Genomic DNA, 14,764 nt, shown 5'->3' on the forward strand with positions numbered 1-14,764 from the left:
AATGAAAGCATAAACTAATGTATGTCATGGGTATGTGTTTTAAACTCACCCAGGAAAAATTAAATGAACTTAAGCATGTGTGTAGTATTAAATGCTATGCTTAACCAAAAGCTGCTTTTGCTTAGAATGGGAAAAAAATCAATACATCAGGTAATTCGATTCAAATTACTTGATTATTTAAGTAGCCTTTCTTCTACAGCCCCTCCCCTTGCCTCCCCCAAACTTAGGAAAGATGCGTTATCTGGGGCCAAATTTCCTGTTTTCTTCAGCATAGAAGTGAAGTGCTCAGCTCTCACCACATGTATACAGTTCTGATGCAGGCTGTTTGTAGAAAGCAAATCTGCCCTAAAGGATAAACATACCACTTTGCTGGCACAGCTGTACAACTTCTGTATTCAGGATACAGCAAATGTTTCTTGCTTGCATTCAGAGCTGTCGCTGGCAGGACCTGTGTTGTCCCCACATGCTGATTGGTTGTTCCAGCACTTCTAGTTCATAAAACCTTCTCTTGCACATGCTCCATCTGCAAATCTTAAACATTGTGAATGTGTTGTGTGCTGTGGGATTTATGTGTCTGCTTCTCGTGCCAGGATGGAATATACATTTCTGATGTGAATAAGAGATTCTTAAAGTGATTATAAACCCGCATGCAAAATACAGGACCGAATTTTATTTCCCCTCTTAGTGAGGAAAAGGGGATCTGTGCCCTGCATTCCACCAACTGTTCTCTTCTACCAACTCTTCGCCCCCCACCCTGTCTGCTTACACCACTTCACCGCGTTGGGAAGTGGGTGGCCCTCCATTTGCCTCAATGGTAACTCTGCACATTAGTTCAATATTAGGTAGGGAAGGCTATGCACCTCCCATGGGCTGAGCTTTGTAAAACGTGCCCATAGCCTTGGGGAGGGCAGCTGTCCCATGACGGTGGCTTTGGATCCCCCCCCCCCCCAATGGTTTAGTGATCATTTATGCTAATTGCTGTGTGCCCAAGGCAGAAGGGAATGGGGGAGGGGAGTAATGTCATCTTGGAGAGCTTCAGCTGTGTCCAAAAGGGGACATCCTGTCCATAGCTTTAGATGTGGGTTTGCCCCTGTTAACTAGCAAAGATCTGGCGCAGTGGTGAGCTCGGTAGCTGTTGACTTTCACAGCTGTGCTCGTCGAAGATTGGTGGCGGAGGCGGAGGCTCTTGCTCAGATACAGGGACTCCTTACCGAGATAGTTGGCCTCCTGCAGTGTGGAGCTCAGCCTGGGTGGGGCAGATGATCTGGCCAGTGATGTTTACACAGTATTAAGGTTTTGTGAAAATAATTAAATATTACCTACAGAGGAATGAAAATAACTTGGGACTGTGCTTGTTTTAAAATCTATGTAGCAGAGGCATGGAAGGCTTGGGTTTTTTTAAAAAACCTGCTTATTTTTTACCTTTAGAAATATCAGGAACATTAAGTCCTCCTTCCCTGTTCTTGTTGGATGTCTCAGATGTGTCACAAGCTTCTCAGCCCTTAATTGAAGGGGTGGGGTGGTATATTTTTAACAGATCCCTTCTTCCAACTGTGTTTATAGGGCTTTTAAGCTAAATACAGATTAGCAAAAACAAAGGTTTGGCAGTGTAAAAATCATTTCTTCTCAGTCAAGTTTTGTTTGCTCATTCTCCAGTTGTTGAGAGGAACTCAGATTTTGTTTATCCGAAAAGTAACTTTTAGGCTACTAAATTATGCATTATGAGATAAACTAAGAATTTAACTTTATCCATTTTCTGCTCCATTTAGATCAATTTAGGACAATCTTTGGAGTATTAGTTAAACAAATGAAGTCTTGCATTTGAGTATTTCCTAAAAATAGCTCCTTTATAAGCAGCAGTCTTACAGAACATACTACTTTTCCTTTAACTAAATGGTTCAGCCAGCTTGCAGAAGCTGAAATTCTGCCTCTGCACTGTTCTCCATGCTCAAGACCACCCCTGTCCAGCCATTCTGCTCTGTCAGGTTATAGTTGTATCACAGCGCTCTAACCTTCAGGATACGGTATTTGTCAGAGTCTGAAGTGTAATAATCCTGTATCTGTAGAATTAAACTATAAACAGTGCAGCTGATTTGGCAGGCCCTGACAACCACCTGAACAGTTTAACTAGCCCATGGTTTAAGACAGCACTGTGCTGGTGTGTCCTATGATTCACAGTGCTAATGCATTTTTATCCATGTGATGGATTAGGAAAACAAGTATAAACTTCATAACCAAATTAGAGCAGGAGTCAATAGCAGTATTTTTGAGGGCAGAAGTGAGATGCTTTCAGCTTGCTTAGATGTTTTGTATAGGGTGCTTTTCTTCCCCCCCCTTAAAAAAAAAAAAAAAAAAAAGTCTAAGCTAATAGCAAAAGTCTAAGGCAGAAAGCTAGACAGTTTTATTGTCTATGCCGTTGAATATAAGCACAGAATTGGGCTGATGAGAGCCAAATGTTACATGAGGAAGCCGCTTATTATCCACAGAATGTTCTAAGCTCTTCCTGGAGGTGAGAGGCAAAAGGGAAAACTACTCGTTCTACAGAAAAAGCTGTAGAATTTCTGTATGTAAACCACATTTAAGCCTTTTTATACAAAAGGCTATCTTTCAGTTAGATTGTCAGAAGAAGATATTTAACTAGTTCGCCATGCTGTTGCTTGGGGAGGCAGGTGAGGAAGGAGGTGAGATGGGCGAAGAAGGATGAAATTGTCTATACTGCCTCCTAAACAAATCGAAGATGTTTTTCTAAAATGCTTATATGGAATAAGGACCTTTAAGGTTTTTGTAACTTTATTATCTAGTAGAATATATTTGTGGGACAAAATGACCTTGTGTTGGAGTCTGCACCTTTGTCAAGGTAGGGCAGGAAAAGTCTTTGTTTTAAGGGTATTTTAAAAACTGAAAATTTGATTATTCTGCCTACCTGGCCCATTTAAAATCGGGTAAGAAGCTTACAAGGTAGCTTTTGCTGGTGATGCATGAGGGTTTTATGTTGTTCTTAGTAGACTTGATCAGTATTAAGCTTTTTATGTTGATGTTGTGCCATTCAGATATCATACGAGTATGATATGCTCTTGGATGCTGATGTTAAGTCCTTGATAAAGTGATTTTGTAGATATTTATTTGAATTGATTATCAAACAAATATTATTGTCTCGATCAAAAGTAAGTAGAAAAGTAATTATTTTTGTAAGTTGGTATCATAAAACTAAAATAATTGCAGCAATATTGAGGGACTTAGCAGAAGGTTTTAGAGAAGAGCCTTTAGAATTGCTCAATAGAATTGTTTTAAATATTGATGTATTTTCATGGCTTTTGTTTAAAGTATACTGGGAGAGGAGAAGGAAGACACTCTAACCTTGAAAACAATATTCAAGGTAAGTGTGTTATTAGCTAGTTACGTAACTTTGAGTTGAGTGTAACAAATCATGCTGGGACTAAGACTAATATTAGAGAGCAATGAAAATTTGATCTCATAAATAAAAAATGACTGGCATAGTAGTTGTGCATGGTTATCTTCCTAATAAGTCTAGTCAAACTTGACTTAGTGCTTTGTTTGCAATTTAGAACCCCTATATATGACAGTGGAAAAATTGACTGTCTTTAAAGTGCCTTGGTGCTTTTAAAGAAAAAAAAAAGTATAATTTCACTCTCTGGTCACTTAAATCAATGTTATCTTCCTGCATTTGCTTTTCACTAACTTGGTGTCTATGAAACTTCTGATTTTTTTTTTTTTTTTTTTTTTTAACTAACATGGCTGTTATCCACATTCCGTCTTACTACAACAATTAGCTTGTCATTCTGCAAAGTCATAATGTGACCCATGGTCTAAGTTTATACTCAGTCATTCTGTACATAAATAAATCCCTGATTAGTTGTATCTGCTTATCCTTCTGTATACTACCTCAGCTCCCCCATTGCACAATCAAAATGCTTGAAGTATCAGTCCGTTCTGTTCTGCTGAGGAATATTTCTGTCCTTGCCACAGCTCTGACACCTTAATTTCTCAAACTGTCAAGGCCTGAGATGAAGAATTTATTGAAGCTTCTCTGTGTGGCCTGATAGAGCTATCTGGTGAACTTAATCAGAATGGCGCACACAATGTAAAATGCATGTTGCAGTGTTGTTGTGTTGTCTTAAGCAGTATCAATGTTAGTTGTTAAAATGGGGGGGAAAGTATCTCTTTATACTTATGAATTAGAATTAGTGACTTTCTTATGTAAGGGGTATGAGTATTCAACAGGTTTTTTTTGTTTGTTTTTTGTTTTAAGCCTTCTCTAACAGAGTTTGAGATAGAGATTTGTAGGAGACAATGTATTGCACATTGGACTTTTATTTTTTGCAGCTATGATGAGGACGTTGTAGTTGTGGAATCCTTCTAACAGAATGCAGTAGCTTGGCAGCGCTTGTGAATGTGTAGGCCAGGTTTAGGAGTGCTGGTCTTGCTGATCTCCCTCTTATTTCTGACCTTATGCAATTAAAAATGGGAATATATTGTGTCCTATTTTTTTCCATTCTTTTGTGGCCCTGTTGGCCAGTGGTTGTGCGTGGAAGGGAATGAGCATCATGAGAAATCCACATCTTGCTAACAGTTAACCAAAAGAGTTTGATATCTTGTGAGCAAATTTTGGTATCACATTAGAAAGGATAAAGAGGGAACAGGCTTTAATATGCAAGTAAAATAACTGAAGTGAGATTTAGCCTTTTTTGTGTTTTCCTACTTCTCCATTATATCAAGAACTTTACTTTCTTTAGAAAATGCTGTTTCCCTGTGTTTTATTGATCTGTTCTCTAGCTGAATACAATTGCTGTGGCAAGAGAATACAAAGAGAAGGGCAAGTCAGATATATTTTAAGAATTTTTGTTCAGAATGCTTCTGAAAATGCAAACTTCTGAGGATGTGGCTTAAGGAGAATCACATAGCACTAACAGCTCAGTCCTTTTGGATGCAGTCCTTCCCTAAAAGCTGTTTATGACTGTATTTTTTTTCTGTGTAGAGTTGTGGTAAGAACTCTGTACAAAGGCACAATCATAAAGGGGGGAGACAGTGGCATCCAGCCATGCTATTTTTAGGCTATTGTACTCTTAACTTGCTGATCTAAGTGTTATGGACATTTAGCGGGGGAGACATTGTACTAGAAATGTGTGCTCACAGAGCTGAGTTCTGTTTGAAAACAGAACGAATAGCAAATTTGGTTGTTGGAAAGGCAGTTTACAGACTGTACCTGAAGTGGGTATTAGTAGGTAAAAAGGATGCCATGGTGATTAAAGTACAGTCTTTGCAATGCAGACTTTTACTCGAATGCTGGCAGTTAACTCTGGCTTTTGTCCTGCTCTGATTGAGAAACTGAAATCTGTGCAGTCTGTTCTATATGAATTTAGAAAGAAACACTGAAAATACGATCACATCTGTTCCATACTAGCAGTGATGAAAATGCCTTTTGTTCTCAAATTTCTTTTCCTCCACTAGTTTTTAAGCTTTACCTGGACAGTGAAATGACTTCTCCACCTGAACAAATAGTGTATTTTGGGACGTCTTCAAAAAGGAGGATGCCTTACATGGCTGCAAATTCATGGCAATTCCTTAGTCCCTTATCTATTAATCTGACACGATCTTGGATAGTTAAGGCTGATACAGGGCAACTCATATTTCACTTTCAGCTCTGACCTCTTGCTGATGCATGCGGCTTGCATTTTTCCATTGCTTACACTGTTGATTGAGACTGTGTCTTAAAGTTCACTTCTGATACTAATTTGATAGTCCCGTGTTTTTGCTGCCACCTTGTTTGTGCTGGCACAAAACTTTGGAGCTGCACTATGAACCAGATACAGGAACCAGTCCAGGCTTTTGAAGAGCAAAGTCTTCAGGGTAGATCAGTTCCTGGCACTACACCACTGTGGCAGAATTATCTTAAGCTAATTTTATTTCCAAATCACTTGTATCATGAAACCATCACATTGGTTTCATATACACTCCTCTGTTAACATGTTGCAGTGTTTAAAGCAGCATAAAAGATGATTAAAAGGAAACTAAAGAAAGATGCAAGACTTCATGGATAGTAACCAGTTAGTTGGTACATCCGTATCTTCTGTGCAGCTTGACAGTTTAATAAGTGAAAGATGAACTTCGTTTGCCCAGCAGGATAATTGTTGTTCAACTGTGTAGTATCTTCCTATACTGTGTGCAAAGTGACTGGCTTTTATATTTAGTCATCCAGTAACTTGTTTGGACATTTAACATAACCATTTAGGCTGGCTTCTCCAGGAATTGCAGTATTAAAAATCAGAATGGCATTGGGGTTAAAGCAAAGTAGTACTTTTGGGTCCTCTAAATTAAGTACATTGCCCCTGGCCCTTCCCCCCCCCCCCCCCCCAAAAAAAAAAAGGAAAAGGAATGCAGCTTTGCCTCTGGGAACATCATACTTATACCTCTTCTGCTGAAAACTTGTCCCTAAATACCCTCTGTGTTTGGTCAGGCTTTAGCTTTAGGTTGAGTTCTCCTTCAAACCACAGTAAGGGTATTGTATAATTTTGAATGCTTAAATTAGACATAGTGCATAATTCTAAATAGAACAACACATCATGCATGATAATCATACTATTCATAGAAGTTGAGTTGAATTTGAGATGCCCTAACCAGAAAAGATGATGATGATGATACTTATTTATTAACATCTAGGAGCCCTAATATTACAGCAGAACCTCCATTAGCATCAGTCTTATGTAGAACTGCAGCATCATAAGCTAATTAAAATTCTCCATAGTGCTATGCTGTTTCCAAAAAAAAAAACCAAACAAAAAAAAATTATAATGTGTTTTGTGCTTACTGTCACTTTTCAGCAACAGGTGTTTCGATAGCAAGAAACCGTCTATTTTGGGCACTTGTGTTAAAATGGCTTTTATCCCTCTTAGGTTTGATATGTTTAAAATAGGTGAAACATGCTATATTGAGAGAATTACTTACATTCAAAATAAATGATTACTAAATGTCTGTTCTTTTGGTAATTATGTGTGTGTATATCCATCTTGTAAATGCTTGAGTCTTTTCTGCAGATTATTTTTTAGCAGTTTGCAAAGCCAAACCTGTTTTTTAAATATGGCATCAAAGATAGTTTATGGAATTGCACTGCTTTTATATGCTTTAAACTTTAGTCTGGGCTCTTAAAGGAATGCAGGGAATCTTAGAATCTTCAGATTCTAATTTTAAGCATCCTCTGGTTTCTGAAAAGACTGACTCAAAACATGATGCCAAAGAAAGCAGAATGTAACTTTGGATTGTCTAAGATCAGCATCCATGTCTTTTATAAAGCTCTTTAAAAGACATCGTTTCTGTACTCTGTCAGATTTCAAATACATTTTAAATGTAGAGCTATGACAGACATACAGGACTTCTTGAAGGCTCCTGTTGTCTTTGGCTTTAGATGCCTCAGCACCAAGGTATACCTGTGAGATAGCAATTTCTAGAGTTTGAAGAAAAAGGTTCATCAGGCAGTATCTATAACTGATGTAACTTGGCACCAGTTCAGCTGTACATGATGGAAACTGTAGCTTGTGCCAACTGAGGTAGCAGACTGCCGACAAGTAATTGCTGAGATGATTTTTTTTTTAATGGATATAATGTCTGAATTTTTATACTTTTTTGAGCAGAGAAGCCTGAACATGACTATCTCAGAGTATGCTCTGTTATTAATAATAGCATCTTTTACAAAAAAGCGTAACTTCATGTAAGATTTCTGTTGCAGTCTTATCAGAGACAGATGTCTTCCAAAAATAGACCCAGAGAGACAGTCTACCTCTTGTCTTAAATCTAGATAGATACTCTGTGTAGGCTTAACTACATAAATAAAACTCATGTTTGGGGTAAAAACCTAGGTCTCTCTGGCTTGTGCACTGACTTACAGTGCCTTGGGTAGGACAGCATGATCCCAGGTGTGGCTGGCTGGGGTCCCATCTGCAGGCCTCAGAGATGCTCTTGGACTTCTTTCACCAGGACACTCCCAAAGATTCTAATACAAAAACTGTTCCTGGAAATGTATAACATGCTCCTTTTTGATGTTCATTTTTCTTTGTCTATAACTGACTCAGAAATGGTCTTTGCCATTTACAGAACAACTGTGGTTATTATGTTCTCAGCACTTTTAATGTTTAACTAGTTACCATTATTGAAGGTCCTTGTTGTGTATTACTGTAAACAAGTGTGTCCAGCTCCAAGGATTATTTGCTGTTTTTCTTTTGAACCCAAGAAGTGATTTTTGGTGTGTGGATTTTCCTTTGTTTTATTTTTTATAATTACCTTTTGGAGAGGTCAACCTGAATACAGCTTTGTCAGCTTAGATTTTCTGATAATCATCACTGAAGAGACCAGAGACTTAGAGTATTCTAATGGTGCCCTTTTTCAGAAAGCATCTAGTAGTAGATGTTCCTAGGGCTGGAATTTCCTGAAGTAACTGGAGTTGCCTACAGGTGTGTTGGGCTGCTGGAGAGTAAGGATATGCTTACTCTCCAGCAAATATGCTGTTCATTTTTTTTCAATCAGAGAGAAACTGCAGTCTCTTTGAATTTCAAAGCTGGGATACTGTCGTATTGAAGAACCTGCTTCTAGTGGTGCTGCAGTGTTAGTCTTGATGAACCAGCAAGTCCAGATGTACTAAAAATGATAAAATCTTGGCATGCTGACTTGTGTTTTGCTGCTTTAAACTGAATGTGGAATGTGTCATAATAAGGGAAAAAATCTTGAAGGTTATATGTAGCTGCATTTGGTGGTTTAGGTGCTGTAGAAGTCAGCAGATGCTTCAGCACAAAGCGGTGAGCATTCCTCTCCACCTCCCATCCCGCACCATCTATTGAAAGCAAATTCCTCACTGTGGCGCTTTCTGGAGTTCTGACACTTTAATGAAACTCTTTTTTCTCTTGTACTTGCTCTCTGAAATCTGATGTATACAAAATGCAGTTTGTCTTACTAGTCACTAAAATGTACCTGTTAAAAATGCTCATTATTTTTAGGACTGACATTTCAGTAAAGTAGTGAACTTCCTGGAATCACCTCTTGATTTAGTATGAAGGTACTAAAAACTCTGGAAATCAAATAACAAAAACTTTATTTTTTTCCTTCTGTTTTGCTTGCAGCGAGCACTTAAAGTCTATGAACAGCAATTAGATGTGTATGAATGAGAGTTTCCAAAGTGCCTTATTCTACAGACAGTAATCCTTGATTTCTTGAAACTGTTCTAGTAAGTAATCTGTACTTTGCAAAGGTTGAGCATGGCCACAAGTAGTAATTAGTGTTTCAAAGTAACATCTATTAATAGTGTAGTGTATGGAGACATGCATAGAAAGCGGAATCCTTATTATCAGTGATCCTTTTGATATCAATGTAGAATCGGTGCATCTTTCCATTCCTACTAAGCAAGAGTGGAGGTTGTAGTGAAATGTTTTCTTGTTCCTCATGTAACCTTGAGTACAACAGCAGACAGCTGTAGTTAACAATATGAATGCTCTAACAGTAGAGGCTTTGTCTATACCAAGTGTTCCTGGGCTGTGCAATGATGTAATACTGTTACTATGATATTCTGGCTCGTATCAGTTATGAAAGTTGCTGATGTTCCTTCCCTTCTTAAGACATATATTCTTTCTTTTCTGTCCACTTTCCTTTTCTGAGATTCTACTTTCTCTCGTACCTGTTGCAGCTCTTCTTTCCCCCCGGTTTTATTCTGAGCCATGTAAACACTCTCGAGTCTCCAATCAGTGTTGCATGATTCAAAACTGTATGGGGAGGGTAGCTTTCTTGAGGGTCCAGATTTTTTTCTATAAATTAAAAAATACATATATTGTACTAAGAGATCTAAACTTGCTGATTACTTAAGATTAGAAGTGGAGAAAAGACTTCCTGTAACTCTTTCCATTTTTTGTAAAGTTTTGGTTAGGAGTATCTAATATAAGTGCTTGTTCTTGTTTTTAGCCTAAAATAAGTCTATGTATGAAATGCAAAAATAAAAAGCTGTTCAACAGGAATAGACTAGAACATAAGTGGATATTAGATGACTTGTCAAGTGAGTTGAGAAAACATGTTATGTAAGTCCTTGGTCACTGGCTTGAATATTATATTTTCAATATTAAGGCCTTATATAAAGTCTGTTTCAAGGTGGTTCAAATGGCAACTTAAAACTTTATTTAGTTGTCAGCAAGAAGAAAAACTTGGAGCTTGTTGGAATAAATTGAAGGCTTTAAAATGCATAGATTCTTCCGGTGCTGAGGAAGTTGGATAACTCCTGTGTTTTGAAAAACGCAGCAGCTGTGTGCTCTGCTGCTACATGAACAAAGAGGTTGCTGCCCTTACAGATCTGCTTGCATAGTTGGTTCTTAACCATAATCAGTGTGTGTATTTTGTGTTTTTTTTTTTTAACCCAAAACATTCTGATGAAACTGGGTCAGAGTGTAAGTACGCATGTAGTTTGTGCTGGCAAATCTGAACCAGCTGTAATGTTTTAGCCAGAGTGAGCTGTAGATGAAATGACATTTCTGACTGCAACCAGAAAGCTAGGCTGAACTGTAATGACTGAGGCCCCTATTCAAATCTGCCAGTTCTTTTTGGCTCTATAGCAAGTTGCTGAGACTTGCTAATGCCTGCAGACAGCTACAAATGATTGCTCAGTGAATGTAAATTGGAGTCTTTTGGGAGAGAATGGTGGAGCAAAAAGAAAGCAGGGCTATTCTGTAATTTGCTATTAATTTGTGCTTCCAGTGCTTTTATACCCTCAATAGTGCCCTGCTTTTGGTAGAGTGCCTCAGCGTTTATGTTCCCTTTTTCTGTAGATTCTGCTGTGGAGTGATATCCTCTGACACAGCACTTCTGAAACTTCTGCAGCAAGATTCAACAAAGCCCTTTTCTTGGCCTTTATTTGCCATTTGTTTTGATAAGCCTGTAGAAGAATGCATTTCCTATTGATTGTATGAAAAGGCATGTTAGTACAAAAAGCAGTGATATAAGTGGTATCAAACATCTGTACCAATAGATGCTGTAGAATGAAACATGTTTTTGTCTACATAACTTCATATCTTGCTCCTATTTGGGCCTGGAGCGGAGGTTGGTATGTCTGAGAAGCACAAACTGCCATTTTGCAGTTTTTCCTTGCTTTGTTAGCAAGAGGAGAAGATGACTATTAGCACTGATGCTATTTAAATCAGTGCTGAACTTTATAATGAAGGTGATTAGAATAGAGGAGGGAGTAGTTCTGTTACTTGTTTTAAAACTGAATTAATCTTTTAAGCGATTTGAGCTGAATGTCAGTTCAAATCTGTATGTGCTTTGGTCCATCTTCCTTGACAGTGAAGAGAGCATCTTAAACTAAATAGTCTTTCTCTTTGAGAAACATTTAAAGCTGTCATCAGTATGGTGCAAGCTGTATTTAGTTTGGTACTGTAGCTCAAGCAGCAGAGTGCTATTTGGGTGGTCTCTTCTGCTTCAGAACTAGCATTTGGGAGGGATCTGTCTCATACCAGTAATGAATTTTGGGAGTGTTTGCAGAACACAAAATTACATGTGAGGCTGAACGCTGATAGCTGCTGTGAGGATGTGCTTGCTTTCCCTACCACAGCTTAAAATGCTGGTAACGTGATAGCAATTGTCCGTGTGCTATGTAACCTCTTTGCTTACTTAGTGTTGACAATCTCTAATAAGACACAATAAATTGTGATGGAACGCACTTTAGCATGGGAATAGAATAGATGTCCTATGAATGGATATCCTAGAGTGAAAAGGAAGTATGAGGAGAACTAGAATGTAAGAGACCACCTTTTTCTTTATGGAAGACAAATGAAGAGAAAGTTGACTTTGTAGATTTATTTTTTTTTTTGAGAGAGAGAGATTATTTCTAAACCATGTGTGTTTAATCCCACTAAATGCTGCTCCCTCAATCTTACTGATCAACATTTGAAGCCTATAAAGCTTAAAATACTGGTTATTTGAAACTAGTAGCATATAAAAATTTTAATTAAAAATCCAGTATCGTTGTGTGTGCTCTATGGGGAAAGGATTTACACAAGGATTTTGTTACTTACTTTGCAGAGTGTTGGAAGAGATGGCTCTTTTACTAGAGAACCTGGTGTCTAGCAACTTACCCTGTTTTAATGTTTTCACAATGTCAACTCTTTATATAATCATGAGTGTCCTTTGGTACACATTAAAATTCATCCTCTGAGAATGTGCACCAGTGCAGGGGAAATATGCTGCTGATGCAGGTGTGACTATATGTTACATGTGAGATTTCTTGGTGCAGTAGGCCTTACAGATGCACAAAGGCATCTGTGTGTGCAACAAGAGAAATAGACTACAAACATTTATTGAGTTGGTAGAGGAAGAATTTAGCATGGTAGCACACAATTCTGCAGGCTTCTGGTAGCAATAATTATTTTTGAACTGATTGAGTAGTAATAAAACATGGAGATGATTTCTGCTTAAAATCAGCAATTTGTTTCAGGTAATACAAAAAGAGACCATTTTTTCCGTAGTCTTCAAAAAGCAGATGTTGTGGGTTGTGTTGGGGCAGAGGGAGTTTAAGGTTCTTGTTCTTTCTTCTAGTACACTTCCCTCTCATTAGTGCTCCTGCAACTGGTTATACAAGTATACTATAAAGCAAACAAGGGAACATGCCTAAAATACTGTAAGGTGTTTTTTTTTCCTTTTTTTTGGGGGGGGGGGGCTGTTCTTGTCTTCTAAGCTGAATCAAGTCTGTAATCTCAAATTACAGGATGATCCTGTAAATGTTGTGTGAGTATACCTTAGGGGGGCCAGGCCGGGCCACACGGGAGACTGCAGGCCTAGAAATATTTCCAGCAACTTCACAAGCTTCCTATTTGCTTTGTGGCACTTCAGACTGAGTTGAACATGTGTCTGCCCACATTGGTCCCAACAGCTTGGTCCAGCTATGAGGTTGCTTTGACTTTTGTACTCAAGTCAAGCCAGGAGACCAGTCGAATTGAAACTACAGCTGGAGTATGCACTCAAAGATATATTTTATAGTAGTACCTCCGTTGTAATGGCTAGCTGTCAGGAAAAAGCATTGTATTCTCAGCCATATTACTTTCCTTGCAGCGCATACCAGTTTTTAGTCTGCTGTTAGATCAGCAAGCTATCCAATCCACCAAAGTAAATATTCCTATTTTCCCTTCAGATGAATAAGTTGATCTGACTCACTGCATGTTTGCTAGATCCAAAGCAAAGGAAGGGGTGGGAACGCACAGCGGGAGATGGGGCTGTGAGAGCAGGATCGCCCCTTTTACAGCCCTTCTAAGGGTGCAGTTCCACTGACAGCCCGTCATTATTAGCTTATGTGACGGTTGGGCTGAGATATTACGGATCTCTTTGCTTGAGGAATTATGGACAGTTTTAAAACAAATCTTCTGAAGTTGAGCCAAGAACCGAGGGGAAGGGGGTCCTCCCTTCCCCCCGGAAACATCTGCTCAGTGATCTTTTGCGGCCGCCGTTTGCCGAGACGGGCACAGGAGAGCTGTTGGGCTGCTGCTGTTGTGACTCCCGCCGTGCCCGCGTGCTGCGGGGAGACGCCGCTGAGGCACCGTGCGGTGTCAGCCCAGCTTTGCCCTCGTGCGCTGATGGACGTTTACTGTAGAGAGGCATGGTTGTAACTGCCAGCGCTTGGATGTCTTTTCCCTTATATTCCCAATGCTTGGGTTTGTATAATGGTTTTTCTAACGTTTTAAGCCTGAAAGCCTCTTGCTGGAAGAAATGGTTCCACGCATGTCTCTTGCTGCTTTTCCTCCCACGCGAACCCTTCTCTGGTGCCAAAAAAAAAAGCATGTGTGACACAACAAAACACTTTAACACAACGCAAGTGGTCTGTGTTAAAACTAATTTGGCAAAAGATTAAGTGATTGATTTTCTAACTTTAATTGCTTCCCTGATCTCTTTGAGTACATGGTAGCAAAAGAGAGGGAATAGCATGGAAATCGGAAGCTTGAAAGCAAAAGCTTGTTATACTAGTTTGCCGATCTGTGATTTTTATGGTCCGGACAGATCAGTTCAACCATCTCATCAAAGATCTTACAGACTTTACAGGCAGTCCATGTCTGTTGGGCCTCATGTTTCCATGCTGCTCGGAGCATCAGTTCTGCAGTTCATCTCCTTGCTTTTTGTGGGAACTGGTTGAGCTCACAGAACTATCAGAAAATTTTCTGCGATGCTGATGGCCAGTTTTCTGTGGGGCCGAGGGAGCCAGCTGGGTCGGTGAGGGTCTGGATGCGGGGCATGTACGTGAGTGCCCCCTTCCGAGTGCAAGAAGCTGTTGTATTTATTCAGCTTTTCTCATTTGGCTTAATAACGCTGTTTCAGTTTGATACCATCTCTTTTCCACTTTATTTGCCAAATATTAACAACCAATGAAAGATGTTCCACTTCCTGTGACCTTTATTAAAACTCTTCTGAAGAATCCCTGGCACTTCCTTTGGAGTTGTAAGTGCTCTAGAGCCTCATGCCAGCGGCTTGGGCTGGTGGCTATGAACTCAGGAACTGGCTGAGCTGGTCCAGCTTTTCTTGTTTTTCTTCTGGACCTTTCATAACTTGTTTACTAAGTTGGGCCAGGCTACACCCCCCCCCTCCAAAGTCCACATTAGAAGTTGTTATTTTCGATTGCATTAACTTTTGGTCCCTTCAGCAACAGTTGTTTCGGGTAATACAATTTATAACAACTGATGCTCTTGTTGAATTCCTGCACACTGATTAGAGCTATCTGTTGAAAAGAAGTACAGGTAAC

General features: G+C 39.2%; 1 protein-coding gene across 8 annotated transcripts in view; it reads left to right on the forward strand.

Moving 5' to 3' along the window:
- Positions 1-14,764, forward strand: part of ZFAND6 (zinc finger AN1-type containing 6) — a 40,176-nt gene that overhangs the window by 8,429 nt on the left and 16,983 nt on the right. Inside the window, exon 3 of one of the 8 annotated variants that reach the window (XM_062583704.1) lies at positions 3,325-3,376. The exons of the other annotated variants lie outside the window; for them this stretch is intronic. The gene's annotated coding sequence lies outside the window, so the exon portion shown is untranslated. The remainder of the gene's footprint in view (positions 1-3,324; positions 3,377-14,764) is intronic. 8 annotated transcript variants of the gene reach the window in all.

The sequence above is a fragment of the Rhea pennata genome, chromosome 10 (assembly GCF_028389875.1).
Source record: "Rhea pennata isolate bPtePen1 chromosome 10, bPtePen1.pri, whole genome shotgun sequence".
Classification (NCBI taxonomy): Eukaryota; Metazoa; Chordata; class Aves; order Rheiformes; family Rheidae; genus Rhea; species Rhea pennata.